General features: G+C 42.7%; 23 non-coding genes across 23 annotated transcripts; all 23 read right to left on the bottom strand.

Annotated features, from left to right (window-relative positions):
• Window positions 1-93: 93 nt before the first annotated feature.
• Window positions 94-165, bottom strand: TRNAQ-UUG (transfer RNA glutamine (anticodon UUG)). Its single transcript has one exon. It is a non-coding gene; the product is annotated as a tRNA-Gln (tRNA).
• A 228-nt stretch (window positions 166-393) lies between these two features.
• TRNAQ-UUG (transfer RNA glutamine (anticodon UUG)) lies at window positions 394-465 on the bottom strand. The gene has a single exon. It is a non-coding gene; the product is annotated as a tRNA-Gln (tRNA).
• A 597-nt stretch (window positions 466-1,062) lies between these two features.
• TRNAQ-UUG (transfer RNA glutamine (anticodon UUG)) lies at window positions 1,063-1,134 on the bottom strand. Its single transcript has one exon. It is a non-coding gene; the product is annotated as a tRNA-Gln (tRNA).
• Window positions 1,135-1,915: 781 nt separating this feature from the next.
• Window positions 1,916-1,987, bottom strand: TRNAQ-UUG (transfer RNA glutamine (anticodon UUG)). The gene has a single exon. It is a non-coding gene; the product is annotated as a tRNA-Gln (tRNA).
• Window positions 1,988-2,282: 295 nt separating this feature from the next.
• Window positions 2,283-2,354, bottom strand: TRNAQ-UUG (transfer RNA glutamine (anticodon UUG)). Its single transcript has one exon. It is a non-coding gene; the product is annotated as a tRNA-Gln (tRNA).
• A 227-nt stretch (window positions 2,355-2,581) lies between these two features.
• On the bottom strand, window positions 2,582-2,653 carry TRNAQ-UUG (transfer RNA glutamine (anticodon UUG)). The gene has a single exon. It is a non-coding gene; the product is annotated as a tRNA-Gln (tRNA).
• Window positions 2,654-2,950: 297 nt separating this feature from the next.
• Window positions 2,951-3,022, bottom strand: TRNAQ-UUG (transfer RNA glutamine (anticodon UUG)). Its single transcript has one exon. It is a non-coding gene; the product is annotated as a tRNA-Gln (tRNA).
• A 596-nt stretch (window positions 3,023-3,618) lies between these two features.
• On the bottom strand, window positions 3,619-3,690 carry TRNAQ-CUG (transfer RNA glutamine (anticodon CUG)). Its single transcript has one exon. It is a non-coding gene; the product is annotated as a tRNA-Gln (tRNA).
• Window positions 3,691-3,986: 296 nt separating this feature from the next.
• On the bottom strand, window positions 3,987-4,058 carry TRNAQ-UUG (transfer RNA glutamine (anticodon UUG)). Its single transcript has one exon. It is a non-coding gene; the product is annotated as a tRNA-Gln (tRNA).
• Window positions 4,059-4,539: 481 nt separating this feature from the next.
• TRNAQ-UUG (transfer RNA glutamine (anticodon UUG)) lies at window positions 4,540-4,611 on the bottom strand. Its single transcript has one exon. It is a non-coding gene; the product is annotated as a tRNA-Gln (tRNA).
• A 227-nt stretch (window positions 4,612-4,838) lies between these two features.
• Window positions 4,839-4,910, bottom strand: TRNAQ-UUG (transfer RNA glutamine (anticodon UUG)). The gene has a single exon. It is a non-coding gene; the product is annotated as a tRNA-Gln (tRNA).
• A 297-nt stretch (window positions 4,911-5,207) lies between these two features.
• TRNAQ-UUG (transfer RNA glutamine (anticodon UUG)) lies at window positions 5,208-5,279 on the bottom strand. Its single transcript has one exon. It is a non-coding gene; the product is annotated as a tRNA-Gln (tRNA).
• A 227-nt stretch (window positions 5,280-5,506) lies between these two features.
• Window positions 5,507-5,578, bottom strand: TRNAQ-UUG (transfer RNA glutamine (anticodon UUG)). Its single transcript has one exon. It is a non-coding gene; the product is annotated as a tRNA-Gln (tRNA).
• A 297-nt stretch (window positions 5,579-5,875) lies between these two features.
• TRNAQ-UUG (transfer RNA glutamine (anticodon CUG)) lies at window positions 5,876-5,947 on the bottom strand. The gene has a single exon. It is a non-coding gene; the product is annotated as a tRNA-Gln (tRNA).
• A 1,843-nt stretch (window positions 5,948-7,790) lies between these two features.
• TRNAQ-CUG (transfer RNA glutamine (anticodon UUG)) lies at window positions 7,791-7,862 on the bottom strand. Its single transcript has one exon. It is a non-coding gene; the product is annotated as a tRNA-Gln (tRNA).
• A 481-nt stretch (window positions 7,863-8,343) lies between these two features.
• On the bottom strand, window positions 8,344-8,415 carry TRNAQ-UUG (transfer RNA glutamine (anticodon UUG)). Its single transcript has one exon. It is a non-coding gene; the product is annotated as a tRNA-Gln (tRNA).
• Window positions 8,416-8,710: 295 nt separating this feature from the next.
• TRNAQ-UUG (transfer RNA glutamine (anticodon UUG)) lies at window positions 8,711-8,782 on the bottom strand. Its single transcript has one exon. It is a non-coding gene; the product is annotated as a tRNA-Gln (tRNA).
• A 227-nt stretch (window positions 8,783-9,009) lies between these two features.
• On the bottom strand, window positions 9,010-9,081 carry TRNAQ-UUG (transfer RNA glutamine (anticodon UUG)). The gene has a single exon. It is a non-coding gene; the product is annotated as a tRNA-Gln (tRNA).
• A 596-nt stretch (window positions 9,082-9,677) lies between these two features.
• On the bottom strand, window positions 9,678-9,749 carry TRNAL-UAG (transfer RNA leucine (anticodon UAG)). The gene has a single exon. It is a non-coding gene; the product is annotated as a tRNA-Leu (tRNA).
• A 965-nt stretch (window positions 9,750-10,714) lies between these two features.
• Window positions 10,715-10,786, bottom strand: TRNAQ-UUG (transfer RNA glutamine (anticodon UUG)). Its single transcript has one exon. It is a non-coding gene; the product is annotated as a tRNA-Gln (tRNA).
• Window positions 10,787-13,008: 2,222 nt separating this feature from the next.
• Window positions 13,009-13,080, bottom strand: TRNAQ-UUG (transfer RNA glutamine (anticodon UUG)). Its single transcript has one exon. It is a non-coding gene; the product is annotated as a tRNA-Gln (tRNA).
• Window positions 13,081-13,377: 297 nt separating this feature from the next.
• Window positions 13,378-13,449, bottom strand: TRNAQ-CUG (transfer RNA glutamine (anticodon CUG)). The gene has a single exon. It is a non-coding gene; the product is annotated as a tRNA-Gln (tRNA).
• A 1,473-nt stretch (window positions 13,450-14,922) lies between these two features.
• On the bottom strand, window positions 14,923-14,994 carry TRNAQ-UUG (transfer RNA glutamine (anticodon CUG)). Its single transcript has one exon. It is a non-coding gene; the product is annotated as a tRNA-Gln (tRNA).
• Between the last annotated feature and the right edge of the window lie 549 nt (window positions 14,995-15,543).

Genomic DNA, 15,543 nt, shown 5'->3' on the forward strand with positions numbered 1-15,543 from the left:
TACCAGTTGTTCATCAATACACCGATAAGATGGAGAATGGAAGGAAATCATCCGCGAAATATGAAACCAGTAATATCTCGGAAATAAAATGGCAGGTCCCACCGAGATTTGAACTCGGATCGCTGGATTCAAAGTCCAGAGTGCTAACCATTACACCATGGGACCAGACGAACTAGCTGCTTCTTAATCGACAACAGTCAATGTTTTCATAATGTTTGACAATGGAAGAAAACATCTTCCAATTTCGTACACCAGAGGGCTAACTACAACACCATGGGGCCTAACGTGCAGCTTCGTTCCTACCAGATGTTCATCAATACACCGATAAGATGGAGAATGGAAGGAAATCATCCGGGAAATATGAAACCAGTAATACCTCGAAAATAAAATTGCAGGTCCCACCGAGATTTGAGCTCGGATCGCTGGATTCAAAGCCCAGAGTGCTAACCATTACACCATGGGACCAGACGTACTCGCTGTTTCTTAATCGACAACAGTCAATGATTTTATAATGTTTGACAATGGAAGAAAACATCTTACAATTTCGTAGTCCAGGGTGCTAACTGCAACACCATGGGGCCTAACGTGCAGCTTCGTTCCTACCAGATGTTCATCAACACACCGATAAGTTTGAGAATGGAAGGAATTCATCCGGGAAATATGAAACCAGTTATACCTCGAAAATATAATTGAAGGTCCCACCGAGATTTGATCTCGGATCGCTGGATTCAAAGCCCAGAGTGCTAACCATTACACCATTGGACCAGACGGATAAAGCGTTTCTTAATCGACAACCCTCAATGTTTTTATAATGTTTGACAATGGAAGAAGACATCTTACAATTAATAAACTAGTAATGTTTTGACATGACATACTAGGCCCCAAGCGAGTTATGAAATCGGATCGCCAGATTCGGAGTCCAGAGTGCTTACCATTACAAAATGGGACATTATAAAACAGCGCTGGTCTACTCGACGCTCCTCGGAGTTTCGATAATGTTTGAGAATGGAAAGAAAACACATTACAATTAATAAGCTAGAAATATCTTGAAATGAAAATTACAGGTCCCACCGAGACTTGAACTCGGATCGCTGGATTCAAAGTCCAGAGTGCTAACCATTACACCATGGGACCAGGCGAAATGCATGCTGCTTAATCGACAGTAGTCAATGATTTCATAATGTTTGACAATGGAAGAAAATATCTTACAATTTCGTACTCCAGAGTGCTAACTGCAACACCATGGGGCCTAACGTGCAGCTTCGTTCCTACCAGATGTTCATCAATACACCGATAAGTTTGAGAATGGAAGGAATTCATCCGGGAAATATGAAACCAGTACTTCCTCGAAATTATAATTGCAGTTCTCACCGAGATTTGAACTCGGATCGCTGGATTCAACGCCCAAAGTGCTAACCATTACACCATGGGACCAAACGTATAAGGCGGATCTTAATCGACAACCCTCAATGTTTTTATAATGTTTGACAATGGAAGAAGACATCTTACAATTAATAAACTAGTAATGTTTTGACATGACATACTAGGCTCCCCGCGAGTTATGAAATCGGATCGCCAGATTCGGAGTCCAGAGTGCTTACCATTACACCATGAGACCTAATGAACAGCGTAGTTCGTAATAGGTGTTCGTCAGTGGCCCGATAATGTTCGAGATTTGTAGATAGTCATCCGAGAATTAAGATTTTTCTATTAAAGGGAAATTAAAGTTCCTGGTCCCACTGAGTTATGAACTAGGTTCGCTGATTTCTTACTCCAGAGGGCTAACTACAACACCATGGGGCCTAACGTGCAGCTTCGTTCCTACCAGTTGTTCATCAATACTCCGATAAGTTTGAGAATGGAAGGAAATCATCCGCGAAATATGAAAACAGTAATACCTCGGAAATAAATTTGCAGGTCCCACCGAGATTTGAACTCGGATCGCTGGATTCAAAGTCCAGAGTGCTAACCATTACACCATGGGACCAGACGAATACGGCGTTTTCTTAATCGACAAACCTCAATGTTTTTATAATGTAACAATGGAAGAAAACCTCTTATAATTAATAAACTAGTAATGTCTTGACATGACATACTAGGCCCCCCACGAGTTTCGAACTTGGATCGCTGATTTCGTACTCCAGAGGGCTAACTACAACACCATGGGGCCTAACGTGCAGCTTCGTTCCTAAAAGTTGTTCATCGATACTCCGATAAATTTGAGAATGGAAGGAAATAATCCGGGAAATATGAAACCAGTAATACCTCGAAAGTAAAATTGCAGGTCCCACCGAGATTTGAACTCGAATCGCTGGATTCAAAGTCCAGAGTGCTAACCATTACACCATGGGACCAGGCGAACGGCGTGCTGCTTAATCGATAACAGTCAATGATCTTATAATGTTTGACAATTGAAGAAAACATCTTACAATTTCGTACTCCAGAGGGCTAACTACAACACCATGGGGCCTAACGTGCAGCTTCGTTCCTACCAGATGTTCATCAATACACCGATAAGATAAGAATGGAAAGAAATCATCCGGGAAATATGAAACCAGTTATACCTCGAAAATATAATTGAAGGTCCCACCGAGATTTGATCTCGGATCGCTGGATTCAAAGCCCAGCGTGCTAACCATTACACCATGGGACCAGACGGATAAGGCGTTTCTTAATCGACAACCGTCAATGCTTTTATAATGTTTGACAATGGAAGAAGACATCTTACAATTAATAAACTAGTAATGTTTTGACATGACATACTAGGCCCCACGCGAGTTATGAAATCGGATCGCCAGATTCGGAGTCCAGAGTGCTTACCATTACACCATGGGACATTATGAAACAGCGCTGGTCTACTCGACGCTCCTCGGAGTTTCGATAATGTTTGAGAATGGAAATAAAACACCCTACAATTAATAAGCTAGAAATATCTTGAAATGAAAATTACAGGTCCCACCGAGACTTGAACTCGGGTCGCTGGATTCAAAGTCCAGAGTGCTAACCATTACACCATGGGACCAGACGAACTAGCAGTTTCTTAATCGACAACAGTCAATGATTTTATAATGTTTGACAATGGAAGAAAACATCTTAGAATTTCGTAGTCCAGAATGCTAACTGCAACACCATGGGGCCTAACGTGCAGCTTCGTTCCTACCAGATGTTCATCAATACTCCTATAAGTTTGAGAATGGACGGAAATCATCCGGGAAATATGAAACCAGTAATACCTCGAAAATATAATTGAAGGTCCCACCGAGATTTGAACTTGGATCGCTGGATACAAAGCCCAGAGTGCTAACCATTACATCATGAGACCAGACGGATAACGCGTTTCTTAATCGACAATCGTCAATGTTTTTATGATGTTTGACAATGGAAGAAAACATCTTACAATTAATAAAATTGTAATGTTTTGACATGACATACTAGGCCCCCCGTGAGTTATGAAATCGGATCGCCAGATTCGGAGTCCAGAGTGCTTACCATTACACCATGGGACATTACAAACTGCGCTGGTCTACTCGACGCTCCTCGGAATTTCGATAATGTTTGAGAATGGAAAGAAAACACCCTACAATTAATAAGCTAGAAATATCTTGAAATGAAAATTACAGGTCCCACCGAGATTTGAACTCGGATCGCTGGATTCAGAGTCCAGAGTGCTAACCATTACAGCATGAGACCTAACGAACAGCGCAGTTCGTAATGGATGTTCGTCAGTGGCCCGATAATGTTTGAGATTTGTGGATAATCATCCGAGAATTAAGATTTTTGTATTAACTGGAAATTAAAGTTCCTGGTCCCACGAGTTTTGAACTTGGATCGCTGATTTCGTACTTCAGAGGGCTAACTACAACACCATGGGGCCTAACGTGCAGCTTCCTCCCTACCAGTTGTTCATCAATACTCCGATAAATTTGAGAATGGAAGGAGATCACCCGGAAAATATGAAACCAGTAATACCTCGAAAATAAAATTGCAGGACCCACCGAGAATTGAACTCGGATCGCTGGATTCAAAGCCCAGAGTGCTAAACATTGCACCATGGGACCAGACGGATAAGGCGTTTCTTAATCGACAACCCTCAATGTTTTTATAATGTTTGACAATGGAAGAAGACATCTTACAATTAATAAACTAGTAATGTTTTGACATGACATACTAGGCCCCCCGCGAGTTATGAAATCGGATCGCCAGATTCGGAGTCCAGAGTGCTTACCATTACACCATGAGACCTAATGAACAGCGTAGTTCGTAATAGATGTTCGTCAGTGGCCCGATAATGTTCGAGATTTGTAGATAATCATCCGAGAATTACGATTTTTGTATTAAAGGGAAATTAAAGTTCCTGGTCCCACTGAGTTATGAACTAGGTTCGCTGATTTCTTACTCCAGAGGGCTAACTACAACACCATGGGGCCTAACGTGCAGCTTCGTTCCTACAAGTTGTTCATCAATACTCCGATAAGTTTGAGAATGGAAGGAAATAATCCGGGAAATATGAAACCAGTAATACCTCGAAAGTAAAATTGCAGGTCCCACCGAGATTTGAACTCGGATCGCTAGATTCAAAGTCCAGAGTGCTAACCATTACACCATGGGACGAGACGAAACAGCTGTTTCTTAATCGTCAACAGTCAATGTTTTCATAATGCTTGACAATGGAAGAAAACATCTTACAATTTCGTACTCCAGAGGGCTAACTACAACAGCATGGGGCGTAACGTGCAGCTTCGTTCCTACCAGATGTTCATCAATACACCGATAAAATGGAGAATGGAAGGAAATCATGCGGGAAATATGAAACCAGTAATACCTCGAAAATAAATCGCAGGTCCCACCGAGATTTGAACTTGGATCGCTGGGTTCAAAGCCCAGTGTGCTAACCATTACACCATGGGACCAGGCGGATACGGCGTTTTCTTAATCGACAAACCTCAATGTTTTTATAATGTATGACAATGGAAGAAAACCTCTTATAATTAATAAACTAGTAATGTCTTGACATGACATACTAGGCCCCCCACGAGTTTTGAACTTGGATAGCTGATTTCGCACTCCAGAGGGCTAACTACAACACCATGGGGCCTAACGTGCAGCATCGTCCCTACCAGTTGTTCATCAATACACCGATAAATTTGAGAATGGAAGGAAATAATCCGGGAAATATGAAACCAGTAATACCTCGAAAGTAAAATTGCAGGTCCCACCGAGATTTGAACTCGGATCGCTAGATTCAAAGTCCAGAGTGCTAACCATTACACCATGGGACCAGGCTAACTGCGTGCTGCTTAATCGACAACAGTGAATGATTTTATAATGTTTGACAATGGAAGAAAACATCTTACAATTTCGTACTCCAGAGTGCTAACTGCAACACCATGGGGCCTAACGTGCAGCTTCGTTCCTACCAGATGTTCATTAATACACCGATAAGATAAGAATGGAAAGAAATCATCCGGGAAATATGAAAGCAGTTATACCTCGAAAATATAATTGAAGGTCCCACCGAGATTTGATCTCGGATCGCTAGATTCAAAGCCCAGAGTGCTAACCATTACACCATGGGACCAGACGGATAAGGCGTTTCTTAATCGACAACTCTCAATGTTTTTATAATGTTTGACAATGGAAGAAGACATCTTACAATTAATAAACTAGTAATGTTTTGACATGACATACTAGGCCCCACGCGAGTTATGAAATCGGATCGCCAGATTCGGAGTCCAGAGTGCTTACCATTACACCATGGGACATTATAAAACAGCGCTGGTCTACTCGACGCTCCTCGGAGTTTCGATAAGGTTTGAGAATGGAAAGTAAACACCCTACAATTAATAAGCTAGAAATATCTTGAAATGAAAATTACAGGTCCCACCGAGACTTGAACTCGGATCGCTGGATTCAAAGTCCAGAGAGCTAACCATTACACCATAGGACCAGGCGAACTGCATGCTGCTTAATCGACAGCAGTCAATGATTTCATAATGTTTGACAATGGAAGAAAATATCTTACAATTTCGTACTCCAGAGTGCTAACTGCAACACTATGGGGCCTAACGTGCAGCTTCGTTCCTACCAGATGTTCATCAATACACCGATAAGTTTGAGAATGGAAGGAATTCATCCGGGAAATATGAAACCAGTACTTCCTCGAAAGTAAAATTGCAGGTGCCACCGAGATTTGAAATCGGATCGCTGGATTCAAAGTCCAGAGTGCTAACCATTACACCATGGGACCAGGCGAACTGCATGCTGCTTAATCGACAGCAGTCAATGATTTCATAATGTTTGACAATGGAAGAAAATATCTTACAATTTCGTATTCCAGAGTGCTAACTGCAACACCATGGGGCCTAACATGCAGCTTCGTTCCTACCAGATGTTCCTACCGAATTGTTCTCCTTAACGAGCTGTATATGTTGTATTTCCCGATAAGTTATTCAGTGTACATTAATGTTGTGCATAGTTTGCGGTTTAGTAGTTGAATAGAACAAAGAAAATTTCATTCCCTACCCCGTATGCAGTGTTCTGAATTTTTGGCTATTTTCTAACTTTTTCTGACTCTGATTTAGCTTACCTTATCTTGGTTGATGACAAAGCTTATCAAATGACAATTTGCTTGCCAACGCCGGTCGTATCCGGCACGGTTACAGATTAGGCGGTCGCTAGTGGCACGGGTCGCATGCGGCACGCTCCCATCTGGCACGCCACCGCTGAGTCCGATGGAAAAACTGATCCTGGAGGGTAAAAAGATTAAGGAAAAAAGAATGAAAGAATTAATAATAAGAATAAAAATAATAACCCTATAGCCTCATTTAGCGAGTGGCAGATCTTATCCAGAGTGCTAAAACCAGTACACCATGGGACATTACAAACAGCGCTGGTCTACTCGACGCTCATCGGTGTTTCGATAATGTTTCAGAAGGGAAAGGAAACGTCCTAGACTTAATAAACTAGTAATAACTGGATGACCGCCTTTGTGGTGTACTGGTTAGTGTGATTAGCTGCCACCACAGAGGCCGGGGATCGATTGCCGCATCTGCCACGAAGTTTGAAAAAGTTTTACGAGGGGTGGAAAGGGGTCCACTTAGCTTCGGGAGGTCAACTGAGTAGAGGTGGGTGCGATTCCCACCCAAGCCATCCTGTAAGTGGTTTTCTGTGGATTCCCAATTCTCCTCCATGAAAATGCCGGATGGTACCTAACTTAAGGCCACGGCCGATTCCTTCCCACTTCCCTGTCCAACCCTTAATCCCATCCCCCCACACGGCTTCTGTTCAGCATTGCAGGTGGGCCCGCCTAGACGAAGTACTGGACAACTTCCCCAGTTGTATCCTCCGTCAACGAGTCTGACGCACAGGACACTGCCATTGAGGCGGAGTTAAGCAGAATATATAGAAGTGAAAAAAACATGTCGCACAGAAATTCGAACACGAACCGCTCTATTCAGAGTTCAGAGAGATAACCATTACACCATGGGACTTCAACGGCAGCGCGGTTCATACTAGATGTTCTTCAGTGTCCCGCTAATGTTTGAGAATGGAAGGAAAACATCCGAGAAATATAAAACCAGTAATACCTCGAAAGTAACATTGCAGTTCCCACTGATATTTGAACTCGGAACGTTGGATTCAGAGTCCGGAGTGCTAAAAACGTTACATCGTGAGACTTTACAAACTGCGCTGTTTCTACTCGACGCTCCTCGCAGTTTCGATAATGTTTGAGAATGGAAAGAAAACACCCTACAATTAATAAGCTAGAAATATCTTGAGATGAAAATTACAGGTCCCACCGAGATTCGAACTCGGATCGCTGGGTTCAGAGTCCAGAGTGCTAACCATTACACCATGGGACCAGACGGATAAGGCGTTTCTTAATCGACAACCCTCAATGTTTTTATAATGTTTGACAATGGAAGAAGACATCTTACAATTTATAAACTAGTAAAGTTTTGACATGACCTACTAGGCCCCCCGCGAGTTATGAAATCGGATCGCCAGATTCGGAGTCCAGAGTGCTTACCATTACACCATGAGACCTAATGAACAGCGTAGTTCGTAATAGATGTTCGTCAGTGGCCCGATAATGTTCGAGATTTGTAGATAGTCATCCGAGAATTAAGATTTTTGTATTAAAGGGAAATTAAAGTTCCTGGTCCCACTGAGTTATGAACTAGGTTCGCTGATTTCTTACTACAGAGGGCTAACTACAACACCATGGGGCCTAACGTGCAGCTTCGTTCCTACCAGATGTTCATCAATACACCGATAAGATGGAGAATGGAAGGAAATCATCCGGGAAATATGAAACCAGTAATACCTCGAAAATAAAATTGCAGGTCCCACCGAGATTTGAGCTCGGATCGCTGGATTCAAAGCCCAGAGTGCTAACCATTACACCATGGGACCAGACGAATACGGCGTTTTCTTAATCGACAAACCTCAATGTTTTTATAATGTAACTATGGAAGAAAACCTCCTATAATTAATAAACTAGTAATGTCTTGACATGACATACTAGGCCCCCCACGAGTTTTGAACTTGGATCGCTGATTTCGTACTCCAGAGGGCTAACTACAACACCATGGGGCCTAACGTGCAGCTTCGTTCCTAAAAGTTGTTCATCGATACTCCGATAAATTTGAGAATGGAAGGAAATAATCCGGGAAATATGAAACCAGTAATACCTCGAAAGTAAAATTGCAGGTCCCACCGAGATTTGAACTCGGATCGCTGGATTCAAAGTCCAGAGTGCTAACCATTACACCATGGGACCAGACGTACTCGCTGTTTCTTAATCGACAACAGTCAATGATTTTATAATGTTTGACAATGGAAGAAAACATCTTACAATTTCGTAGTCCAGGGTGCTAACTGCAACACCATGCGGCCTAACGTGCAGCTTCGTTCCTACCAGATGTTCATCAATACACCGATAAGATAAGAATGGAAAGAAATCATCCGGGAAATATGAAACCAGTTATACCTCGAAAATATAATTGAAGGTCCCACCGAGACTTGAACTCGGATCGCTGGATTCAAAGTCCAGAGTTCTAACCATTACACCATGGGACCAGGCGAAATGCATGCTGCTTAATCGACAGCAGTCAATGATTTCATAATGTTTGACAATGGAAGAAAATATCTTACAATTTCGCACTCCAGAGTGCTAACTGCAACACCATGGGGCCTAACGTGCAGCTTCGTTTCTACCAGATGTTCATCAATACACCGATAAGATAAGAATGGAAAGAAATCATCCGGGAAATATGAAACCAGTTATACCTCGAAAATATAATTGAAGGTCCCACCGAGATTTGATCTCGGATCGCTGGATTCAAAGCCCAGAGTGCTAACCATTACACCATTGGACCAGACGGATAAAGCGTTTCTTAATCGACAACCCTCAATGTTTTTATAATGTTTGACAATGGAAGAAGACATCTTACAATTAATAAACTAGTAATGTTTTGACATGACATACTAGGCCCCACGCGAGTTATGAAATCGGATCGCCAGATTCGGAGTCCAGAGTGCTTACCATTACACCATGGGACATTATAAAACAGCGCTGGTCTACTCGACGCTCCTCGGAGTTTCGATAATGTTTGAGAATGGAAAGAAAACACCCTACAATTAATAAGCTAGAAATATCTTGAAATGAAAATTACAGGTCCCACCGAGACTTGAACTCGGATCGCTGGATTCTAAGTCCAGAGTGCTAACCATTACACCATGGGACCAGGCGAAATGCATGCTGCTTAATCGACAGCAGTCAATGATTTCATAATGTTTGACAATGGAAGAAAATATCTTACAATTTCGTACTCCAGAGTGCTAACTGCAACACCATGGGGCCTAACGTGCAGCTTCGTTCCTACCAGATGTTCATCAATACACCGATAAGTTTGAGAATGGAAGGAATTCATCCGGGAAATATGAAACCAGTACTTCCTCGAAATTATAATTGCAGTTCCCACCGAGATTTGAACTCGGATCGCTGGATTCAACGCCCAAAGTGCTAACCATTACACCATGGGACCAAACGTACAAGGCGGTTCTTAATCGACAACCCTCAATGTTTTTATAATGTTTGACAATGGAAGAAGACATCTTACAATTGATAAACTAGTAATGTTTTGACATGACATACTAGGCCCCACGCGAGTTATGAAATCGGATCGCCAGATTCATAGTCCAGAGTGCTTACCATTACACCATGGGACATTAAAAACAGCGCTGGTCTACTCGACGCTCCTCGGAGTTTCGATAATGTTTGAGATTGGAAAGAAAACACCCTACAATTAATAAGCTAGAAATATCTTGAAATGAAAGTTACAGGTCCCACCGAGATCTGAACTCTTATCGCTGGATTCAGAGTCCAGAGTGCTAACCATTACACCATCAGACCTTATGAACAGCGTAGTTCGTAATAGATGTTCGTCAGTGGCCCGATAATGTTCGAGATTTGTAGATAATCATCCGAGAATTAAGATTTTTGTATTAAAGGGAAATTAAAGTTCCTGGTCCCACTGAGTTATGAACTAGGTTCGCTGATTTCTTACTCCAGAGGGCTAACTACAACACCATGGGGCCTAACGTGCAGCTTCGTTCCTACAAGTTGTTCATCAATACTCCGATAAATTTGAGAATGGAAGGAAATAATCCGGGAAATATGAAACCAGTAATACCTCGGAAGTAAAATTGCAGGTCCCACCGAGATTTGAACTCGGATCGCTGGATTCAAAGTCCAGAGTGCTAACCATTACACCATGGGACCAGACGAACTAGCTGCTCTTAATCGACAACAGTCAATGATTTTATAATGTTTGACAATGGAAGAAAACAACTTACAATTTCGTAGTCCAGAGTGCTAACTGCAACACCATGGGGCCTAACGTGCAGCTTCGTTCCTGCCAGATGTTCATCAATACTCCTATAAGTTTGAAAATGGAAGGAAATCATCCGGGAAATATGAAACCAGTAATACCTCGAAAATATAATTGAAGGGCCCACCGAGATTTGAACTTGGATAGCTGGATTCAAAGCCCAGAGTGCTAACCATTACACCATGAGACCAGACGGATAACGCGTTTCTTAATCGACAATCGTCAATGTTTTTATGATGTTTGACAATGGAAGAAAACATCTTACAATTAATAAAATTGTAATGTTTTGACATGACATACTAGGCCCCCCGCGAGGTTTGAAATCGGATCGCCAGATTCGGAGTCCAGAGTGCTAACCAGTACACCACAGGACCTGATGATTACGGCAGTTCCTAGTCGACACTCAAAGTTCTTCGATAATGTTTCACAATGCAAAGGAAACATCCTACAATTAATAAACTAGTAATATATTGAAATGGCAATTTTAGGTCCCACGGAGATTTGAAAAAGGATCGCTGCTTTCGGAGTAAAGCGTGCTAACCATTACAACATGTGACCTTACGAATTACGCTGGTCCTACTAGACGCTGGTCTGTGTTCTGATAATTTTTGAGAATGGAAGGATATCATCCGAGAAATATTAAACCTGTAGCTTAATACCTCGAAATTTCGTAAGAAATGTACTCATTCGTTATTATCTGTGAGCCTTTCATGCAATCGTTCGAATTGTTCTCCTTAACGAGCTGTATATGTTGTATTTCCCGATAAGTAATTCGGTGTACATTAATGTTGTGCATAGTTTGCGGTTTAGTAGTTGAATAGAACAAAGAAAATTTCATTCCCTACCCCGTAAGGAGTGTTCTGAATTTTTGGCTATTTTTCTAACTTTTTCTGACTCTGATTTAGCTTACCTTATCTTGGGTGATGACAAAGCTTATCAAATGATAATTTGCTTGCCAACGCCGGTCGCATCCGGCACGGTTACAGATTAGGCGGTCGCTAGTGGCAGGGGTCGCATGCGGCACGCTCCCATCTGGCACGCCACCGCTGAGTCCGATGGAAAAACCGATCCTGGAGGGTAAACAGATTAAGGAAAAAAAAATGAAAGAATTAATAATAAGAATAAGAATAATAACCTTATAGCCTCATTTAGCGAGTGGCAGATCTTATCCAGAGTGCTAAAACCAGTACACCATGGGACATTACAAACAGCGCTGGTCTACTCGACGCTCGTCGGTGTTTCGATAATGTTTCAGAAGGGAAAGTAAACGTCCTAGACTTAATAAACTAGTAATAACTGGATGACCGCCTTTGTGGTGTACTGGTTAGTGTGATTAGCTGCCACCACAGAGGCCGGGGATCGATTGCCGCATCTGCCACGAAGTTTGAAAAAGTTTTACGAGGGGTGGAAAGGGGTCTACTTAGCTTCGGGAGGTCAACTGAGTAGAGGTGGGTGCGATTCCCACCCAAGCCATCCTGCAAGTGGTTTTCTGTGGATTCCCAATTCTCCTCCATGAAAATGCCGGATGGTACCTAACTTAAGGCCACGGCCGATTCCTTCCCACTTCCCTGACCAACCCTTAATCCCATCCCCCCACACGGCCTCTGTTCAGCATTGCAGGTGAGCCCGCCTAGACGAAGTACTGGACAACTTCCCCAGTTGTATCCTCCGTCAACGAGTCTGACGCACAGGACACTGCCATTGAGGCGGAGTTAAGCAGAATATATAGAAGTGAAAAAACATGTCGCACAGAAATTTGAACACGAATCGCTCTATTCTGAGTTCAGAGAGATAACCATTACACCATGGGACTTCAACGGCAGCGCGGTTCATACTAGATGTTCTTCATTGTCCCGCTAATGTTTGAGAATGGAAGGAAAACATCCGAGAAATATAAAACCAGTAATACCTCGAAAGTAACATTGCAGTTCCCACTGATATTTGAACTCGGAACGTTGTATTCAGAGTCCGGAGTGCTAAAAACGTTACATCGTGAGACTTTACAAACTGCGCTGTTTCTACTCGACGCTCCTCGCAGTTTCGATAATGTTTGAGAATGGAAAGAAAACACCCTACAATTAATAAGCTAGAAATATCTTGAGATGAAAATTACAGGTCCCACCGAGATTCGAACTCGGATCGCTGGATTCAAAGTCCAGAGTGCTAACCATTACACCATGGGACCAGACGGATAAGGCGTTTCTTAATCGACAACCCTCAATGTTTTTATAATGTTTGACAATGGAAGAAGACATCTTACAATTTATAAACTAGTAATGTTTTGACATGACCTACTAGGCCCCCCGCGAGTTATGAAATCGGATCGCCAGATTCGGAGTCCAGAGTGCTTACCATTACACTATGGGACATTACAAACTGCGCTGTTTCTACTCGACGCTCCTCGGAGTTTCGATAATGTTTGAGAATGGAAGGAAAATACCCTACAATTAATAAGCTAGAAATATCTTGAAATGAAAATAACAGGTCCCACCGAGATTTGAACTCGGATCGCTGGATTCAGAGTCCAGAGTGCTAACCATTACACCATGAGACCTATCGATCAGCGCAGTTCGTAATAGATGTTCGTCAGTGGCCCGATAATGTTGGAGATTTGTAGATAATCATCCGAGAATTAAGAATTTTGGTCCGCCTCTGTGGTGTAGTGGTTAGCGTGATTAGCTGCCACCCCCGGAGGTCCGGGTTCGATTCCCGGCTCTACCACGCAATTTGAAAAGTGGTACGAGGGCCGGAACGGGGTCCACTCAGCCTCGGGAGGTCAACTGAGTAGAGGTGGGTTCGATTCCCACCTCAGCCATCCTGGAAGTGGTTTTCCGTGGTTTCCCACTTCTCCTCCAGGCGAATGCCGGGATGGTACCTAACTTAAGGCCACGGCCGCTTCCTTCCCTCTTCCTTGCCTATCCCTTCCAATCTTCCAATCCCTCCACAAGGCCCCTGTTCAGCATTGCAGGTGAGGCCGCCTGGGCGAGGTACTGGTCATACTCCCCAGTTGTATCCCCGCCCAAGAGTCTGAAGCTCCAGGACACTGCCCTTGAGGCGGTAGAGGTGGGATCCCTCGCAACGTCCGAGGGAAAAACCGAACCTGGAGGGTAAACAGATGATGATGATGATGATGATGATGAATTAAGAATTTTGTATTAACTGGAAATTAAACTCCTGTTCCCACGAGTTTTGAAGTTGGATCGCTGATTTCGTACTTCAGAGGGCTAACTACAACACCATGGGGCCTAACGTGCAGCTTCGTTCCTACCAGTTGTTCATCAATACACCGATAAATTTGAGAATGGAAGGAGATCATCCGGAAAATATGAAACCAGTAATACCTCGAAAATAAAATTGCAGGACCCACCGAGAATTGAATTCGGATCGCTGGATTCAAAGTCGAGAGTGCAAACCATTACTCATTGGGACCAGACGAATTCGGAGCTTCTTAATCAACAACAGTCAATGATTTTATAATGTTTGACAATGGAAGAAAACATCTTACAATTTCGTAGTCCAGAGTGCTAACTGCAACACCATGGGGCCTAACGTGCAGCTTCGTTCCTACCAGATGTTCATCAATACACCGATAAGTTTGAGAATGGAAGGAATTCATCCGGGAAATATGAAACCAGTTATACCTCGAAAATATAATTGAAGGTCCCACCGAGATTTGATCTCGGATCGCTGGATTCAAAGCCCAGACTGCTAACCATTACACCATTGGACCAGACGGATAAAGCGTTTCTTAATCGACAACCCTCAATGTTTTTATAATGTTTGACAATGGAAGAAGACATCTTACAATTAATAAACTAGTAATGTTTTGACATGACATACTAGGCCCCAAGCGAGTTATGAAATCGGATCGCCAGATTCGGAGTCCAGAGTGCTTACCATTACAAAATGGGACATTATAAAACAGCGCTGGTCTACTCGACGCTCCTCGGAGTTTCGATAATGTTTGAGAATGGAAAGAAAACACATTACAATTAATAAGCTAGAAATATCTTGAAATGAAAATTACAGGTCCCACCGAGACTTGAACTCGGATCGCTGGATTCAAAGTCCAGAGTGCTAACCATTACACCATGGGACCAGGCGAAATGCATGCTGCTTAATCGACAGCAGTCAATGATTTCATAATGTTTGACAATGGAAGAAAATATCTTACAATTTCGTACTCCAGAGTGCTAACTGCAACACCATGGGGCCTAACGTGCAGCTTCGTTCCTACCAGATGTTCATCAATACACCGATAAGTTTGAGAATGGAAGGAATTCATCCGGGAAATATGAAACCAGTACTTCCTCGAAATTATTGCAGTTCTCACCGAGATTTGAACTCGGATCGCTGGATTCAACGCCCAAAGTGCTAACCATTACACCATGGGACCAAACGTATAAGGCGTATCTTAATCGACAACCCTCAATGTTTTTATAATGTTTGACAATGGAAGAAGACATCTTACAATTAATAAACTAGTAATGTTTTGACATGACATACTAGGCCCCCCGCGAGTTATGAAATCGGATCGCCAGATTCGGAGTCCAGAGTGCTTACCATTACACCATGAGACCTAATGAACAGCGTAGTTCGTAATAGATGTTCGTCAGTGGCCCGATAATGTTCGAGATTTGTAGATAGT

Source organism: Anabrus simplex, chromosome 2 (assembly GCF_040414725.1).
Source record: "Anabrus simplex isolate iqAnaSimp1 chromosome 2, ASM4041472v1, whole genome shotgun sequence".
Lineage (NCBI taxonomy): Eukaryota > Metazoa > Arthropoda > Insecta > Orthoptera > Tettigoniidae > Anabrus > Anabrus simplex.